Below are 20279 nucleotides of genomic sequence, written 5' to 3'. Positions count from 1 at the left end.
TAAGTAAGATTTGTCTTTTAGTGTTTCATATAAACAGAATTATAGAACACATATTATCTCATATCTGACTTGTTTTCAAGAGTCATCGTCATTCCTTACCTTTTTTTTTTTTTTTTGGTGGCACTAGGTTTGAACTCAGGACCTCACACTTGCCAGGCAGGCACTCTTACTGCTTGAGCCACTCTACCAGACCTTTTTTTTTGTGATGGATATTTTCGAGATAGGGTCTCAGTAACTAGTTGCCCGAGGCTGGCTTATTCTCCTGATCATTGCCTCCTGAATAGCTAGGATTATAGGTATGAGCCACCCGTGCCCGGCTCTTCCTTACTATTTATTAATAACATTCCGTTGTATGAATGTACACAACTTGCTTCTCCTTTCATTGATCAATATTTGGGATGTATCTAGTTTGAGGCACTCTGAACACTCATGTACAAGTGAAAGTACATCACTTTTGAGAAACAGGATTCTCTTTTTAAGATAAGATAGAGCTAACATTTATTGCATGTCGCCCAGTTGTTTATATAGCTTTGTAACACACCCAGGAACCATGCAACAGAGACACTGCAGAAGCAAGGGAAAGAACGTGGCTAAGTCTGGCAAAACAAAACTGTGAGAGAATTTGTGCTGATAGGATGAACACTCTGAGACCGGTTAGAGACTACTCAACCCCTGGGGACATGGTACCACATTACTGAATCACAAATTCCTTTCATCTAAAGACTCACAAAGCTGAGAGCTTCCAAACTTCAATCATTTGTCTGCCCTCTTTATGATTTGTCCATATCTCTGACCCCCATCTCTCCCTTGAATTGAGACAGCTAAATACAGTTACTGCATTTGTGACTTGTGTATTTGATGGCGTCTCTAACTTACCATTTACAGAACCAAATTCCTGACTTCTGAAGCTTGACCTCCTTTGGTTTCCATCTTTGGAAGCTTACCATTAAGATTGTTTGACAGGACCAGAGCATGCTGGAAACTAGAGCTTATTTGGCCTCTACAGCTAGATCTCTGGACCTCTCTCTTTGCCCTCACTCAGGCAGTTCTTCCTCTTCCTTCTGCACCACAAATTCTTTCTCTGCCTTGGCTTCCCTGAACTCTGTTGTCTACCTCCCCAGCCAGTGAGACCACCAGGTGCATTGTGGACTTCCCTCTGGTGCTGCAGTCTACAGACTGCCTGCAGGGAGTGGGGGATGGGAATTGTTGTAAGTGTAGGCTCACCTTACTAGCTCCCTTTACTCATGAAGCACAGTCTTGTGCTGTCTGTTATAAAATGTCTGATCATCATTGTTTTATGTATTTTTTTTGTGGTTTTTCCAACTGTGAATTCCTGCTTTACTGAGTGTTCCAAAATAAGCCTATTGCTGGAGGAGTGGCTCAAGTGATACAGTTCCTGCCTAGCAAGTGTGAGACCCTGAGTTCAAACCCTAGTGCTGATATATGCATAAAAATAAATATAATTTTTAAGTAAAATTTAAGCAATGCCTCAACTAACTTTTTTTTTTTAACTACTACCTACAGACTAGGTCTGCAATTTTTTTTTTTTTTTTGATGGAGGGGTATTGGTGTTTGAGTTCAGGACCTCATACCTGCTACACAGATGCTCTACCACCTCTAGCTCTTGTTTTGCTTTACTTATTTTTTACATAGGGTCTCAGACTTTTTGTCTGGGGCCAGCCTTGGACTGATCCTCCTGTCTCTGCCTCCCAAGTAACTAGGATTACAGGTATGAGCCACCAAGCCTGGTAGGAAAGCTCTTTTGATAGTCGATATTATTGGGTGCTTACTGCATGCCGGGTACTGTGTTAAGCACCTAATATACATGATCTCATTTGATAATCCCAATAGCCTCTTTGAGAAAGGAATTATTATTACACTAATTTAAAGATACAAGTACAGGCTCAGAGATATTGTAATTTCCCCAAGATTTAACAGTTAGTAAGAGCTGAACTTACTCATGTCTCTTGTTCTCAAATGAAGGTTTTGAACTCTGCCTGATGCTCCTTTCTGTAAGCCATTGTTAATAGTTGCATTGACATGTGCTCACACACTATCCAGTTCACCCATTTTAAGTGCATAATTCAGTGATTTTTTTAGTATAGTCACAGGGTTGTGCAACTATCATCACAGTCAATTTTGGAATAGTTCCATCATCTCAAAAAGAAACCCTCTTCCCATTAGCGGTCATCCCTCCTTTAGCCCAAACCCCTCCCTAGGCCTAGGCAGCCAGTCATTGACTTTGTAGATTTGCCTACTATGAACATTTTGCAAAAATGGAATCATATATTATGTAACCTTTCGTTGTTTGTGTTCTGGTATTGTATTCAAGAAGGTTTTGCCTAACTGAAGGTAATAAAGAAGACTCCTGTGTTTTTTCTAAGAGTTTTATGGCTTTAGTTTTTGCATTTAAGTCTATGATCCTTTTGAGTCTTTTTTTTTTTTTTTTTTTTTGCAGTACTGGAGTTTGAACTCAGGGTCTTGCACTTGCTAGGCAAGCACCCTATCATTTGAACCATGCTTCCAGCCCTATTTGCTTTTACTATTTTTTTCCAGATAGGATCTAGTGTTTTTGCCCAGATTGACCTTGAACCACAATCTTCTACCTATGTTTCCCATGTAGCTGAGATTATAAGGATGAACCACCACTGACTTGTTTGTTGAGATAGGGTCTTGCTAACTTTTTGCCAGGGTTGGCCTCGAGTCCCAATCCTCCCAATGGTTGCCTCCCACATTGCTGGGATTATTGAGTCCATTTTTTATGTCTGATATGAAGAAAGGATCCAACTTCATTCTTTTGAATGTATATATCCAGTTGTCAGCAGCCATTTATGGAAAAGATTATTCTTTTTTCATTTTCTTGAGACCCTTGTTCACAAATCAATCATAAATGTAAGGGTGTGTTTCTAGACTCTGAATTCACTTCCACTGATCCATACACCTATCCTTATACCAATATTATTGACTTAATGACGGTTGCCTTGTTGGAAGTTCTGACATTGGAACGTGTGACTTGTCCAATTTCCTTCTTTTTCAAGGTCTTTAGGCTATTCTGTATCCTTTGAGCATTCATATGAATTTTAGGAGTAGCTTTGTCAGTCTCTTCAAAAAAGGCAGCTGAAAGTTTTATAGAGATTGTAACAGAATCAGTTTGTTCACATGCATTTTTAGCTAGTGTGCTTTCAGGAACAGTTTTGCTTTTTCCTCCAGCCCACATCGTTATTTTACAGCCTTTTTGTTGGCAATAATGGCGCCAGTAGGTTTCAGTTCTTACTGCACCCTTAAGCTCCTGTTTTCCAGGGTCACAGTCCTGCCTCCAGTCTAGCTTGAACCCTCCTTCTTCCCCAACCTCCAATCAGCATGAACCATAAGATCCTAACCAACCAGATCATGCTAAGTCCCACTGAGGGGTATTTAAGCCCCTGCCCCTCTCTCCCTCACTCTCTTGGCTCTCTGCTCTCTCCCTCTCCCACCCGGCAATAAAGAATCTCTTGGCCAGATCACTCCTCTCCACGTGGTCACTTTGGGGCCCACATTTCCTTACACTTTTTATTTGTAAAATGTTTAAGATTCTTGGTGCTGGAGATTGAAGCCAGGGCCTGGCAAGTGCTGAGCACCCCCAACCCAGTCTTCTTATTTTGAGTGAACTTATTAGTGAAAGTTGAAAGTAATAAGGGCATATGTTTATAGAAACCTGTGTTGTTTATAACTTGTCCATGTAGTCCTTGTAGCACCCAAAATAGGTGAGAATCGAAGATAACATAATTTCTCTGGAGACTTTTCCTTCATATATGCTGTCAAGTGAACACAAGAAAACTTATTTCCCCTTAGTACCTTAACAGTTCTTTCTTTACTCTTTATATTACCAAAGCGCCATGGCAAGAATGGCTCTATTTTATAACTGGCTTCTTAGCATCACTAAGAATGGCATTTGAAATCTTGGTGCAGACATTTGCATTCTAAATGAAGTTGCACAGGGATCTCAGCTGGGGAGACTCTCTGTTGTTCAGTAAATTGAAAATCTCTTTAAATCTTAGCCCCAGAGTAGAAGCCATATGGAGAGAAAGGGCATTTCCTTAGAGAACAGTTAATTGTCAGTTTCTCATTGTCATTTCAAAATGTCAGTTTAAATATGTAAATGTGTCATTACTGAATTCATGCCATTGATTACTGATGATTCTAACTAATGGGAGAAAAAAGATAGGCAGACAGAAGGATTCTCTGGACCTGTTTACTTTTTCCAAATATTTGAATCCCTGTCATCTGAATAAGTGAATACATAAATGGAACATCTTTCTATTGACCAATAAGCCTTGGCTGTATCTGATGTGATAATTGTTAGTTGAGTTTAACAGAGGCTTTCAGCTGAATTTTAAGTTGTGAAACTGTTGCTTAGAAAATTCTAGATACATGAGCTTTGAATTTATTTTAAACCCTTGGACATCAATGATGCAGAAGCTAGTTGATAAAACATTTTAGACTTGATTTGGTGGTAATCAGGTGTCTATCCCACTTCATGGCAAGGATGCCATATCTGTTATCCCTTGTTTTAGAGGTGGGCATGTCCAATTTTATAGTGTAGATGAAGAATGCGAGAAAATAGATGGGATGAAGGGAAATCTTGTAAAGACGTAGCTGCATTTCCTTCAAATGTCAGAATTTTGTATTTATTTGCAAAAATTTAGAACTTTCTGAAAAATGACAAGCTTAACAGAATAGTGTGCATTAGAAGTCAATGCTGTTAAGAGACTGCTTTACTTTCACAACTGTGTGTATTATAGAATCTTAACCTGATCTTTCACTGTATTATCAATGGATGAAAATCAGTGTGGAAATATTACTGGGAAGCTAGTTACTCTTCTAAAAAATGCGTTGGTGGTTTCATTAGTATTATACGTAAAGGGTGAAATCAATGGTGCTTATCCTCCCCCCTCCCTTCTTGGATTTTTAAATTTCCTGATCTCTAACCAGAATTATTGTCCTAGTATTATAATCTGCAGGCTTGTCCCCTCCAGGCCACCCTACACTGCCACCAAAGTCATTTTTCGATAGCACAAAACTGAGCAGGCAGCCCTTAACATCCTTCAACTGTTGTCCGTTGCTTAGTGGTAAGTGCAGACTCTTTCCAGGGCATTTATCTAAGATCCTCGTCCTGCCCCCTGTCTAGTGTTATCTCCTGAATATTCCTTCACACTCCACCCTCCAGTGTGCCAGGGTGGTCCAAGCCCTGGTGCTCCACACACAGGTCTCCTCTGCAAGTTCCCTTCTCTCTCTCTCCCTTGTCTACCTGATGAGCACTTTCTCACTTTTTCTAGATTGGGTTTCCATGCATCTCTTCCTCTCTTGACCCTTTCCTGACGCCCCAGCACCTGGTGCATAACCCATACCAGCATGACTAACATCTGGTTTTCTCCTTGCTTCACACCCTTTCTCCCTTGATTCAAGGCAGAGTCTCTAAGTTTCTTGTCTTCTGCCTTTGTAACCACAGTACCATAGAAAAGCTTGCTAAGTGTCAGTCAAGCATGAAAACATTCATTGTGGGCAATGCTCATTTCAAATGCTTAAGAACTTTTAGAAAAACATATCATTTTTGTCCAATTTAGAAGAAGCTGAGGAATTTATACTTGAAAATATACATTATGTGCATTTTTATCTATTCTAAAATACCACTGTGACAGAATTCAGTATCAGAGTTACTAACTTCTCAGGTAACTTTAAACAAGTCACACAAAACTTTCTAATCAGTATCTTCTTCTAAGTCTTTTTCTGTCATTTTTTTCAGTACTGAAATGTTTTGATTTGTGGGTTATTGGTACCAGTTCAAGATTTTAATGGATGCATATTCTTATAGAAAGACATACTGTTTAAATTAGTCTCAAGGGCAACTGTCTGGTCTGTGTTTATGAGCTAACCCTGATGAAATCATAGTTTCTCTGTATTAGCAGTTATTATTATGCAACAGCCTTCAGTTTCTTCCAATAATGAGTGTTTTCAAAAGCACTGAATTGTTGGCTAGGATGTTTGTTAGTCCTTAAGGAAAGACTGTGAGCCATGGTGACTTAAAAACTATTAATTTTGCATTCTAGTTGTTATTAAAATGTTGGACAGCTGCCCACACAGTGCAGAGTTGATAAAGTTTAGAAAGGTCCTCAAGTTAATATTTTTACCTCACTTTCCATAGGCCATTCCTTCATGGTTATTGACTGTTGACAGTAAACTAACATTTTAAAGTAATAATAGAATACAAAATTAAGGAATCTGCCCAATACTAACTGTATTGTAGCAATCTCTATTCAACTTCTTTTGCCTACTAGAATAGTTTCTTTGTATTTCTCATACCACCCAATACCATCCCTAATACATAGATGCTAAATCAACATTAAATGAATAAATCAAACCTTAAAACAAAATATGGTACTGCTTCACTGCTGATTTTTCTCATTGCTAGAATAAGGGAAAGTTCCATGATCCTATTAACCTGTCCTTCCTAAATGCTTACATGTCACATGCTCCAGAATTACCATCTATGAAATAACACAGAAGAAGGAATATTGCTTTGTGTGCATGTGTGCATGGGTGTGTGTGGACATATGGTTCTGGGTGAGGAACCCAGGTCCTCATTGCATGCTAGTCAAGTACACCACTACTGAGCCATACTGCCAGCCCAAGAATATTGCCTTTTGATGTTGTAAGTTAGTTTGGTAAGGCCCCTTATTTTGCTTGTATAAAATACAGATTCCCTTAAAGGAAGAATTTGCTATTTACAAAGTTTTAACATTTTATAGATTTCCTCTTAAATTTTCATTACTTACCATATATGATGACTGTCATACCAGAGCAAATTGAAGAATGCACACTGTATGTACAGAAGAATACGAAGATATGCACATTATAACTTCTAGAATATTTGGTCTTATGCTATAAGAATACACATGTACAAACAAAGAAAAGTACCGAGTCTTTAGGAGTTACCAGGGAAAGATGAATAAACTATCAACTGGGCTTTACTAGAGGGTATTGTTCTAGTCAGAGCTAAGTTGGTATAGAATATATACCAGGCCCAGAATGGCCACTCAGCTTTTCCTCCCTCACTAGATCACAGCCTCTTCATTTGTGTCTAGCTAGAGTGGCTCTAGCAATGCTCACATTGTTCTCTGCTACCACTGCTCCTTTCCACAGGTCACATTGCTGCCCAGTGCAGCACTGACATGGAGACACCATCCTATGGAGTCTCTGTCTTCCTTGACCTCTGAGGAGTCAGGGACACAAGCCTGAGTGTTGTGGAAGGGACCCCCTATGAGGCAGCAACCATGAGAGGCAGGAGACAGAAGGATCTAAATGGTAGGTTGTTCCTCCTTCCTTACCCCTAGAGGTATTTTGAATGCAGTGGTTCCCATGGGCTCTCTGGAAACATTCTATAAAAACTCATTGCAAAGCCATGGCCCACTTAGTTGTGTATTTCTTTATATTGAACCTTTGCTATTTTTTTCCTCATGTAACTTTTCATCTCACTCTTGCTTCCCTGAGATTGTACCACCAATAAAATAGAATCATGTAAGGTTAAACCAGAAGCCATATAAAAAACTTGTGAAAAGGAGATTATTGTTTAAATACACTCAGCTTCATTGGCCCAATTCAAAAATTCATTCAATAAGGAGAATGTTAAGATATCATTCTTAATCCCATCTGCCCAGAGATAGTAATACTCTAGTAAGCCCACACAGATACACACATAAATGTAGATCTTCTTCAGTAGATACTTAATTTTGTTCAGGCAGCCACTCCTCCTTCATGAAACTCATGTATTACAGGGTTTCACCTCAAATGTAAGGATAAGCTTGATGGATCTAAGGGTAATCTCAGACTCTTAACAGCAGTTAGGTTTGGGATAGGTGTGGTATGCCTTGGACTAATGAGCCTCCAGAACGAATTTGCTGGGGATTTCTGGAAGAGTTTTCCATACTCCTCTGGCAGAGTGTGTAGGAGTTAATGCCTCTCTATCCCTCCCAAATGGGACATGAAGTGCATGTACTCTTGATGGCCATTAGCAGCCTCCTCTGGATCCAAAGAGAAGCTTATTTTAGGATGAAGACCATATTTATTAAGGAAGAGGAATAGCCTGGAAGAGCCCTGAAGATATTGAGCCTCTACAATTCCTATTGTGTAATCCCATATAATTCTTCATTATTTAAGGCCACTTGCACTACATTTTCCTTACTTATTCTCTAAGCCTCTCCTAGAATGGGATTTTGTAACCTGCTTTTCTTCACATAATGTGTCATGTAAATTTACCATGGCAATGTAGATTTCCTATCACCATTTTAAATATAGTCAACAAAGTAGGCAAAATTCTGTCTCAGGAAATTTGCATTCTTTGGGGTGGGATGATGTTAAAAACAAATAACACAAAAACAAATCATGCTCTATCAGTGATAAGAAGTACCAAATAACTCAGAGAACGGAATAGTGAATGTAGGCAGGAGAAGTTAATTTTAATATTAAATAAAATAGGGGAGAACACACTGAGATCATTTTTGAGCCAAGACCTAAATGGTTTAACAGAATTTGTTCATTTATTTGGAGGAAGAAAATTCTCAATTAAGGGAACAATAAAGGCAAAAGTCAAGAAGTGGAAGCTGATGCATTCAAAGAATAAGGAGGCCAGAGTGGATGCCGTGGGAAGGAGAGCTTAGATGGAGTAAGGAAGAAGGTCAACTTTATGGTCTTGTATATTGTTGTTAGGACTGTGTCTTTTAGTCTGAGGGACAGATTTCTCTGTTTGATCCTGTTGGGTTATTAGTACCTTCTCTATTTTCTTGCTTCTCACCTGCTTAACCCACTCAGTTCTGGCTTCTGTCACTCATTGTTCCTTATTATCATTCCACTGAGTCAGTGCTAAGGATACTGGTGACCAAGTCAGGTAATGAAATGAACATTTGCAGTCCTTGTCTATGATAGCAATCGATTGTATTGATCATTGCCTACCTTTCAAAGCACCCTCTTTTCCTGCCTCCCATGGTCCCACTGTCTTCTTGCATTTCTCCCACCTCTCTGGCTCCTTTTCTGTCTTACTGGTGGATTCATCCTCCTCTCCATAGCTATTGAGCTGAGTGGTAGAATTTCTCAAAGATCAACTTGTGCCCAATACTCTTTTAACCCTGTCTAGTCTCTCTAGGCATTCACACTTTATTTCTCATATTTATAGTTTGGCTTCAGTATTCTGTGTATATGCCAATGTCTCCCATAGGAAATGTCCAGCACAAGCCTTTCTTCTGTGTCTCAGACTTACATTGCCAAATTTACTCAATTGGCCATAAGCCATTTTCCACTAGGTAATTCTAAGGTATCTTGAACTCCTCAAGTCCAGTATTGGACTCATGATCTCTCCCACAAAAGCCAGTGTTCCAATCTTGCTATCCTTGTGACTGTGAGCACTGTACACCATTTACGTAAGCCAGAAGAAATCTTGGCATGTATTTGACGGCTCATTGACTCCCATATTGGTTTCCTTTTGGAGTATAGTATCTCTGCTATTTTACCTTCTAGATCCCTCTCAAGTCACTTCTTTCACCTCCATTTTTACCACCCTAATTCTCTTACTCCAAGTACTGTGAATATTCCTCAGTGATCTTCCTATGTCTCCTTTGGCCCTGTCCACTCCAGTCCTTCCCACAGAACTCTGCAAGAGGTTTCCCTCATGCCAGTATGCTCACCTCACCTATGCTGAAACCCTTCGAGTGAGTCAAATCCTTATCTTGGCCAACAAAGGCCCTGCATGGCTTCAATCCTGATAATGCTCCAGCCTCAGCCTGCTTTCTCCTCCTGACTCTTTCTACATCAAGTGCCATACTCTTCTCTGAGTTTTAATTCTTCCAGAGTGTTCTGCCTTGGTCCCCACTGAGCTGTCATACAGCTGGATACACTCAGCTTGTCTCAAATTTCTTACCTTAGCTCAAGGGCTATATTTTCAGTCTTCCCTGGCCCTCCTATCTTCTTTGCCTTCAGAGCACTTAATGATGTGTTCTTGGGTAGGAATAATTTTTTTCATTTTTTTAATTAGGATATATTCATTGTAGAGGGAGATTCATTGTGATAATTCCAAATAGGCTTATATTGTACATTGGTTAGATCGCTCCCACCTTCCCTTCCCTTCCACCTCCTCCCTGCCCCACTTAAAGCAGTCACAAGAGATTTCTTAGTTCTGTTTCTTTTCTTGTTTTTTTTCAGCTGATACTTTTTGGGTCCCAAGAAATATTTCCCTAGCTTTGTTCTATTTCATATAAGTATATGAAGTTAATCAACCATCTTCCCTCATCTTAATCTCCTTCATTCACTCTCCTCCTTCCCACAAGTACCCCCCCACAGTCCTATTTTTCATTATTAATACTTAAGTCAGTGTTCAAAGGGGTTTCTCAATGTATCCCTGCTGTGAGTATACTTTACTTTGGTCCATTGGACCCCTTCCATTACTCTCCCATACCCCTTTACCTTCCACTCCCCATTTTTTAACAGTTTTCAATTCATATCCTTATATCTTCTGCATTCACAGATGTTATGTTTTACGACATTGTTGACGCTCTATCATTCTCTTTTCCTTTCCGTCTTTCCCCAAGTTCCATAGATCAGTTCCACTGTTACAAACATGTTCTACATGAGTTTGTATGTGATCATGCTTGTTTTTGTATATGTTTATCTTTGGATCTATCTTCCACGTATGAGAGAAAACACGCAGCCTTTGTGTTTCTGAGCCTGGCTTATTTCGCTTAACATGATGTCCTCTGATTGCATCCATTTACCTTCAAACCACATGTTGTCATTAGGAATAATTTTTTAATTGTTGCTTTTTTTTTTTTTGAGAAAGGCTCTTGGTATGTAGCTCAGGTTGGCTTTGAACTCTTGATTCTCCTACATCTTTTGAGATAGGGTCTTAATATGTAGCCCAGACTGACCTTGAACTCTTGATTCTCCCTCCTCATCCTCCCAAGTGCTGGGATTACAGATGATTTGGTAGAAAATCTTAATGTCTTTCTGGCCCACCTAACCATAAGCTCCATGACAGCAGAGACTGTCTGTTTTTGTTTATCTTTCAATCCTCAGGTCTAGAACAGTATCCTGGCACATGGTAAGCACTCAGTAGCTATTTGTAGGAAGAATCAGTGAAGTCCCTTTGGCTTCTTAGAATTAAACCAAAAAATTGTGCTTTTGCATAATTGGCATATTTGTGGTTTCTTTTAATTTGCATAGGCAGTTTATTTCTATAAACAGAAAAGTACCGCTTTGGGGAGGTTTCTAAGTTTTTCTGAAGTTGCTAGAAAGAAAGTTGCTGTTGCGTTTTTCTCGTTTTCTCGTCATCTGCTATAGCTACCCTCAGTCCTTTGTGCATGCCTCCTGGATACAAAATTGAATAATGCACAGATTCCAGGTTGTGAGCTATATAGCACTGTTAATGACACTTCCAGTTGTGCTAAAGGTGTTGTTTGAGTGGGGTGAAATCCACTTTCTGGAGGCTTTAGAAAATAATTGTAACCTGAGGTGCTACTTCCCAGGGATCCCAATGATCCCACAGAGACAGAGGAATAGGCACCATAGGAAACCCACATCTATGAGCACACTGGGGATCAGAGCTGTGAGGTCTTCTAAAAGGAGGTGAGGCCCAGAAATGAAAGTAGAGAGTGGTAAATGGCTGGGTCAACGTCACTACTGGGACAATTCCAGACCACCAGTGGTTCAGCTCTGTGGGTGGTCTAAAACTTATTCTAGAGCATTTTGACCTGTCCCTGATAACTAAAGCAAGAAAAGTGCCATTTTTTCAAAAATCTGGTTTTCTTGCTTTAATGTGTTGCAAGAGCATTAATAACAGGGCAAGGTTCTCAAGCATACCATCCAGCCCTGTACACTTTACTCTTTGACAATGTTCTAAAGACATTTTAGGGTTTTTGTTGATTGTTTCTTTTTTCTTTGCAGTACTAGGAGTTGAATTCAGGACCCTTTGCTTGCTAGGCAGGTGCTCTGTCACTTCAACAACTCCACCAGTCCTTTTTACATTGGTTATTTTTGAGATAGAGTCTCACTTGATGCCCAGGACAGCCTGGCCCTGATCTTCCTGTTTGTGCTTCCCTGTGGAGCTGGGGACAATAAGTGTGCACCACAGCACCCAGCCATTGGTTGAGATGGGATCTTGTGATGTTTTTGCCCAGGCTGGCCTCGAACCATGATTCTTCCAGTCTCTACCTCCTGCATAAGCAGGATTATAGGCAGTGAGCCTGGCCCAGAATGTCCTAAAGACATTGAAAGTGGATCACCAAAGTTTAATATTTTTTGTGTGTTTAACAGTGTACTCTGTATTCCATAAGCTGTCACTCCTGCTCATCTTGGATTCCTCATGACTGATGAGAACAGCTTTTTTTTTTAATTCTTGCATCCCTTCCTGAATTCTCTTTCCTCTGGGAATAGGGGATCTCTGCTATGATCCATCTGTAGTTTCCAGAATAGTTGATAGTTGTTATTTGAAAACCCTGTAGGCCCTAGATTCAATCCCCACAACTGCCAAGAAGAAAAGGAAAACATCTATTCAAATTATTTTTTGTGTATCTCCAAGAGAGGGGACATAGAGTCGTGACATGCAGAATGGCTTCTGACTTGGATCTCTGCTCCATTCCACACCAGTGTCGAGCCTGGCAGTGCTTAACACTTTCCTGCCTTGGCTTCCCCGTCTACAAAGTGGAGATATAATCATGCCTATTGACCATACAATGATGAATGGGGTTGTTCCTGAGGAGTAAATGAGTTGTTTGAAAAATGTATTTTTAAGAGCACTTGACTTGCCATAATTGGTTTAAATATTTCCTAAATGGAAGAAATGTGATAAAGTGCCATGAAGCAATACTTCTCACACTCTGATGAGTATGCAGATCATTTGGGAATATCGTTAAACTGCAGGTTCTGACTGCAGGAGCTGAGAGCCTGCATGAGCCCAAGTTTCTACCAAGCTCCTAAGCATAGCAGATGCTTCAGGTCCACAGATTGCACTTCAGCAGCAGCCAAAGGCAAGGCAGAAGCTGCATTTGACTCCGAAACGCTGCTGAGACTTGACAAGCTGCCCAGAAGCCAGATTTCAGTACACTTCTCTCTTTTGCAGCTCTGTTGGGCAGTGCATACAGAATACAACTCAGAGCTGTTGGGGGTTCCCACACAGACTGTGGGCTCCCACAGCTTTTAACAGGGAGAAACAAGGGTTGGAAGTTACTTCTCTGACCAGCTGAGGATGAGCTACTGACATGGTATGTATGTTGATGGGGAGAAAAGAGAAAAGAAAGAGGAGAGAAGGCTGATGAGAATATTCACAGGAAAAGATTTATTAATCCAACACTTAGTTGAATCACACCCAAAGAGAGAGAGGTTCTCTGCTTCTTCCTTAAAGGGACTGCGCCAACATATGTGGCAGAGAAGTTGTCAAATACTTCAGGCTTGACCCCTCTTCAGCTTCCATGATTGGTCAGAGCTTCTGAAAGTTCTTTTAAAGAAGACTCTCTGTAAACCCACAGTTTGCAGTTTTGTCACAGTTTTTGTGACAGTGACAAAAAAGCTGGAAATAATGTCAGTCATAAACACTCAGGAGGTTTTGTTCTGTTTTTTTTACCTTCACCTTTTTTTTTTTTTTTTTAGTGGTTTAAGTATAAATGCTGTTTCTATTTTTAGACATAAACATTTGTTTTCATCCAGCTGCTTAGCGTATTGCTTTGGTGTCTTTCTCATTTTTCAGCTTTCCCTGAATGTCATGTGAATAGAGCAGAAGTTTCCAACTCAGTTCTCTGCGTTAGGCTGTGTACCTCTCCTTCCTTCAAATATCTACACCCACAGAATACAGCTATGGTGTTTGTACCTCTGTGTGGGTGTGTTTTCCATAGTGGTTCTGGGATTCTTTCTTGGAATGAAATGTCAGTCATCAGTTTCCTTTGAAGTGTTTGTCACCCTTTGACTTTTACATCAGTGGTCACTTTGAGTAGCTAAAGGTAGAATGTAATCAGCAATCACAAGTTTTTGGTGTAGAACAGGATATTGGGTTACTTCTAACAGTCCTTCAAATCAGGACTGGTCCTCCCCTACCAGTCAGAGAATAAGAGTGTTCATAGGTCAAGTAAGATTCTGGGAATTCAGAATTCCTTTTCAAAGATTATTTTTTAGGAATCTTCACACAGAGAGAGAGAGACAGAGACAGAGAGAGACAGAGAGTCTTAGTTTCCATCGCCTACTCAGAGCATCCAGGTTCCAGCCTGATCTTAGCTGGACTTCTCTGCTTGCCTGCACCTGTTGAGCCAGCTGTCTGAGCAAGGCTGTATCTGGCAAGCCTTGAGATGTTTGATGTCAGGGTGAGGGTCTATTAATCAATAACTCATCCTCAAAATCACTTCCACTTTGCTGAGGCAAAAACCTTTCATCTTCTGAACCTTTGATCTAGGTCAGTTGAGGATTCCTCTGGTCAACTGATGGCCCCTGAAAGTGACATGGTATTAAAGAGGACGGGTACTCTGTGTTGTTCTTATCTGCAGATAAGCATACCATACACCTGCTAAACAGGGCTGTGGGCTCTTGCTCTCTGTCTGGGTAACGCCACAGGCCTTCCTTTCTCATTCCTTCTATTTGGCCCAGCAGCCCTAATTGCCTAATTGCCCTATGCTTCTGTTATACTTTCCCATACTGGTGGCACACACTAGTCCATTCTGGCTTTACACAATGCTATGATTTTACCAGGGGTGTCTCATTCATTTAAACCCGGAATTATATCAGTTTTACTTTTGGGAAGCAATATGAATTCATCCTCTTCTTTCTTCATCATTCCCTTGTATTAGAAAAGACTAATTGTCCATTGTTGAGGCTGACTGGTGTTATAGCTCAGATCTTCTGGGCATCACCTAAGAAGCTGACATTCAGAACCATCAAAATTCAGTCTCTTAGTAGGTGTGGAGGCACATTTCTGTAAGTCCAGCACTTGGGAGGCTGAGGCAGGAAAATCAGGAGATTGAGGCCAGCCTGGGCTACATAGTGAGTCACTATCTAAAAAAGAGGATGGAAGGAAGGGACAACTCCTCAGCCTATGAAACACAACCATAAATAAATTAGCCTTGGCCTTCCCTGTGCTGCTGAGCCAAGGAGTTAAGACCAGTAATTCATATTTCTAAGTTAGATGGCTGATTCCTTTTTACTTTATTATTTTATTTGTTATTCATTGGTTTTTGTACATGTTACATATATTATTTTGTGTATATCATAGAGATCTGGAGTCAAGCATCAAATTATATTTATCAGCTGTATGAGCTGAGGCCAAGTTAACCTTTGTGAGTCCCTTCTCTGTATTTCTGAGATATATAGGAGTAACTGTGCAGATCCTTACTCTTTTATTTGCAATTCTGAAATTGCAAAAGCTCTACAACTGACAGTTTTCTTCATAAGCTTACTACAAACTTAATAGGTAGCAAAACTTGTCCTGACTGAGCAGTCTGTTGATATAGTCTTCATTTGTTCTATTTAATGTGACCACTCATTTATGTGGCTAATTATGTTAGGTTATCAATGATTATATGTGTTTTATTATCAGTGTCATCCCAAATCCCTCTGAAAATATTGTATCATATACTATATCATATATTGTTTAATATAACACATTGCCTTTCTAAAATACAAACATTTCCTGAAACCCTAAATGTATATAACCTCAAGAAATTTGAAAAAGGACCTTTAGTCCTGGACCACTCACTTCTTTTTTTTCTTTTTTTCATTTTTCTTTTATTATTCATATGTGCATACAAGGCTTGGTTCATTTCTCCCCCCTGCCCCCACCCCCTCCCTTACCACCCACTCCACCCCCTCCCACTCCCCCCCCTCAATACCCAGCAGAAACTATTTTGTCCTTATTTCTAATTTTGTTGTAGAGAGAGTATAAGCAATAATAGGAAGGAACAAGGGGTTTTGCTGGTTGAGATAAGGATAGCTATACAGGGCATTGACTCACATTGATTTCCTGTGCGTGGGTGTTACCTTCTAGGTTAATTCTTTTGATCTAACCTTTTCTCTAGTTCCTGGTCCCCTTTTCCTGTTGGCCTGCATTAAGGGCAACAAATGCTAGCTAGTTTTTTAGGTGTCTTACCTATCCTCACCCCTCCCTTGTGTGCTCTCGCTTTTATCATGTGCTCATAGTCCAATCCCCTTGTTGTGTTTGCCCTTGATCTAATGTCCACATATGAGGGAGAACATACGATTTTTGGTCTTTTGGGCCAGGCTAACCTCACTCAGAATGATGTTCTCCAATTCCATCCATTTACCAGCGAATGATAACATTTCGTTCTTCTTCATGGCTGCATAAAATTCCATTGTGTGTAGATACCACATTTTCTTAATCCATTCGTCAGTGCTGGGGCATCTTGGCTGTTTCCATAACTTGGCTATTGTGAATAGTGCCGCAATAAACATGGATGTGCAGGTGCCTCTGGAGTAACAGTCTTTTGGGTATATCCCCAAGAGTGGTATTGCTGGATCAAATGGTAGATCGATGTCCAGCTTTTTAAGTAGCCTCCAAATTTTTTTCCAGAGTGGTTGTACTAGTCTACATTCCCACCAACAGTGTAAGAGGGTTCCTTTTTCCCCCGCATCCTCGCCAACACCTGTTGTTGGTGGTGTTGCTGATGATGGCTATTCTAACAGGGGTGAGGTGGAATCTTAGCGTGGTTTTAATTTGCATTTCCTTTATTGCTAGAGATGGTGAGCATTTTTTCATGTGTTTTTCTGGCCATTTGAATTTCTTCTTTTGAGAAAGTTCTGTTTAGTTCACATGCTCATTTCTTTATTGGTTCATTAGTTTTGGGAGAATTTAGTTTTTTAAGTTCCCTGTATATTCTGGTTATCAGTCCTTTGTCTGATGTATAATTGGCAAATATTTTCTCCCACTCTGTGGGTGTTCTCTTCAGTTTAGAGACCATTTCTTTTGATGAACAGAAGCTTTTTAGTTTTATGAGGTCCCATTTATCTATGCTATCTCTTAGTTGCTGTGCTGCTGGGGTTTCATTGAGAAAGTTCTTACCTATACCTACTAACTCCAGAGTATTTCCTACTCTTTCTTGTATCAACTTAAGAGTTTGGGGTCTGATATTAAGATCCTTGATCCATTTTGAGTTAATCTTGGTATAGGGTGATATACATGGATCTAGTTTCAGTTTTTTGCAGACTGCTAACCAGTTTTCCCAGCAGTTTTTGTTGAAGAGGCTGCTATTTCTCCATCGTATATTTTTAGCTCCTTTGTCAAAGATAAGTTGCTCATAGTTGTGTGGCTTCATATCTGGATCCTCTATTCTGTTCCACTGGTCTTCATGTCTGTTTTTGTGCCAGTACCATGCTGTTTTTATTGTTATTGCTTTGTAATATAGTTTGAAGTCAGGTATTGTGATACCTCCTGCATTGTTCTTTTGACTGAGTATTGCCTTGGCTATTCGTGGCCTCTTGTGTTTCCATATAAATTTCACAGTAGATTTTTCAATCTCTTTGATGAATGTCATTGGAATTTTGATGGGAATTGCATTAAACATGTAGATTACTTTGGGGAGTATCGACATTTTTACTATGTTGATTCTACCAATCCATGAGCATGGGAGATCTCTCCACTTTCTATAGTCTTCCTCAATCTCTTTCTTCAGAAGTGTATAGTTTTCCTTGTAGAGGTCTTTCACATCTTTTGTTAGGTTTGCACCTAGGTATTTGATTTTGTTTGAGGCTATTGTAAATGGAATTGTTTTCATACATTCTTTTTCCGTTTGCTCATTGTTAGTGTATAGAAATGCTAATGATTTTCTATGTTGATTTTATATCCTGCTACCTTGCTATAGCTATTGATGATGTCTAGAAGCTTCTGAGTAGAGTTTTTTGGGTCTTTAAGGTATAGGATCATGTCATCTGCAAATAGGGATATTTTGACAGTTTCTTTACCTATTTGTATTCCTTTTATTCCTTCTTCTTGCCTAATTGCTCTGGCTAGGAATTCCAGTACTATGTTGAATAGGAGTGGAGATAGTGGACCACTCACTTCTGAGGGCTGCTTTAAAGGTTAAACATAACAGTCTATTACAAGTGCCTATCAAATAAACTATTATTTATCACAGATCGCCTGAGGGTCAACCTTATTCATTGAATAAATATTAATTAAACTTCTTCCATGTGCCAAGAGTGGGTGGGGTGTTGGTGGTGATGGTGGTGGTGGGGGGCCACCTTTGTCCTCAAGGAGCCCTAATTTAGAAAGACTGACATGCAGGGTGAGGAAATCTGGGCTCAATGGCAGATGGCCTTTCAGACTTGGCTGGCCAAGAACTGACCTGGAGCTTGCCAGGATGGGTTATTAGCTAAGCTGAGAGATGAATATACAGAGGGGTCTTCTAATTGAGGAAAAGCATACAAGAGAGTAGGGTCTTAGTGCTTTTGAAGGCTGCTCAAAGCCCTTAGGATTGTGCTAGTGTTTGGATCTGGAAAGTCCCAAAGGCCCATGAGGTAAAGTCTTGTACCTTTGCCATGTTACTATTGGGAGGTAGTGGATCTTTAACAAGTGGGACCCACTGGAAGGTTTTCTGCTACTGGCGGCTTGCCCTCAAAGGGGATTGTGGGACCCTGGTCTCTTCCTCTCTCTCTTGTCTGGGTATGAGGAAAATAGCTTTGCTCCATTGTGCACTCCTCATCACAGGCACAAAACAATGGGTCTCCCCAATCATGGACTAAACCCCCAAAACTATTAGCCAAAATACACCTTTCCTCTTTTATTTATTTATTATTTGTTTGTTTTGTGGTGCTGGGGGTCAAGCCCAGGGCATTGCACATGCTAGGCAAGTGTTCTACCATTTTGCTAAATCCCTCCCCCTCCCCTCTTAAGTCTTTACTCTTCAATAGCTGAGTATGTCAGGATTTTGCTGTAGTAGCACAAAGCCTTATAGCACAGACCGGATCCTGGAAGGATGAAGCAAATCAGTGGGAAGGGAGTGCAACATGAAATGCCTGGTATGATCATGAAAGAGATTGGATTTTACCCTGAAACCACAGACAGAGAGCAATGAATGCGAGGGCTACTTCTAAATATCTATGCTACGAATTCTTACGATGTTAATTGTTTACTCCAGCCAGTTACTATTTGTTTAATATTACTCAGTACATGACTCTATGAATGCGCTCATTATTTCCTCTTCCCAAATGAATAATAAACTGTATTTCTAATAAACTGTATTTAAAGGAATAGACAAAATACTTTAAATAAAAGCCCAAATGTATAATGGAATTATTTATCCCTCCATACATACTTGATTTTCAACAAATTTTATAGGTACTAGAATTCTTTAAATCTGTCTTTCTTATAAAACAAATATTAAATACTTCCAGTTAATGCTGATGATGCAAAAACATTGCTCGAACTTGTATGCGCTTCTTATAACTTTTGTTAGCAATTCTCTGTTTCAAGTAGGTCGACATGATTAAAATACTTAAAGTTGTTAGCCTAATTTGTCTTGCTTATGTTTTTTTTTAATACTGCTATTTGATTAAATGAGTAGCACCTTATCAAGGAAACCACTAATCTGTCTTGGGCCCTACAAAATTTACCAATTTACATGAAACCAAAACAAGCAAGGATATTTGATTTTTTTTTGAGAGTAATGAATATGAATGATTTTTAGGGACCTTTTTTCAAATATTCTTTACTGTACATTTATTACTTTAATAATTTTAAAGCTATTAATAATTATTTAAACAACCACACTAAACTAAATAAACCTTGATTGCTGAATACCAAACAATTCTGGAGCCCCCTCCCTGAAGAGATCTTCTCTTCTGTGACTTTGTTCTTGTTATTCTGTCCAGTTGAACTATGGAGACGTAAGAGAATGGATAGCAGCTACAAAGCCCCTTAAAGCCAGGCTTGCCCTCACACAGTGAAATGTCACTCACAGTGGTTCAAAGCCAGATAGGGAATCCTGTGAGCGAGGTGGAGCAGTCACAACCACTGCTTCCTGCTGACTACTCATGAAGCCCAACTATGATGATTTGGTCTAACACTCATGAGAGTTCTGGTAGGCTCAAGTGGTAGAGCACCTGCCTAGAAGGAGGCCTGAGTTCCAACCCCAGTACCACACATATGAAAAAAAATCTATGTGAGTTTCTGGTTATTTCAAGAGATTTGCAAAATTGTGAAAGAAAGTGGAAACAATGAAAGAAAAAGAAACATTCCCAAGCTTAATTTTTGCTTCCAGATTCAAGTA

General features: G+C 39.7%; 1 protein-coding gene across 6 annotated transcripts in view; it reads left to right on the top strand.

Annotated features, from left to right (window-relative positions):
• Positions 1–20279, top strand: part of Mcc (MCC regulator of WNT signaling pathway) — a 437017-nt gene that overhangs the window by 24786 nt on the left and 391952 nt on the right. The gene's annotated exons all lie outside the window — the stretch shown is intronic.

The sequence above is a fragment of the Castor canadensis genome, chromosome 16, assembly GCF_047511655.1.
Source record: "Castor canadensis chromosome 16, mCasCan1.hap1v2, whole genome shotgun sequence".
Taxonomy (NCBI): domain Eukaryota; kingdom Metazoa; phylum Chordata; class Mammalia; order Rodentia; family Castoridae; genus Castor; species Castor canadensis.
The sequence above is the reverse complement of the archived record's forward strand: the minus strand, read 5'-3'. Positions and strand labels throughout refer to the sequence as shown.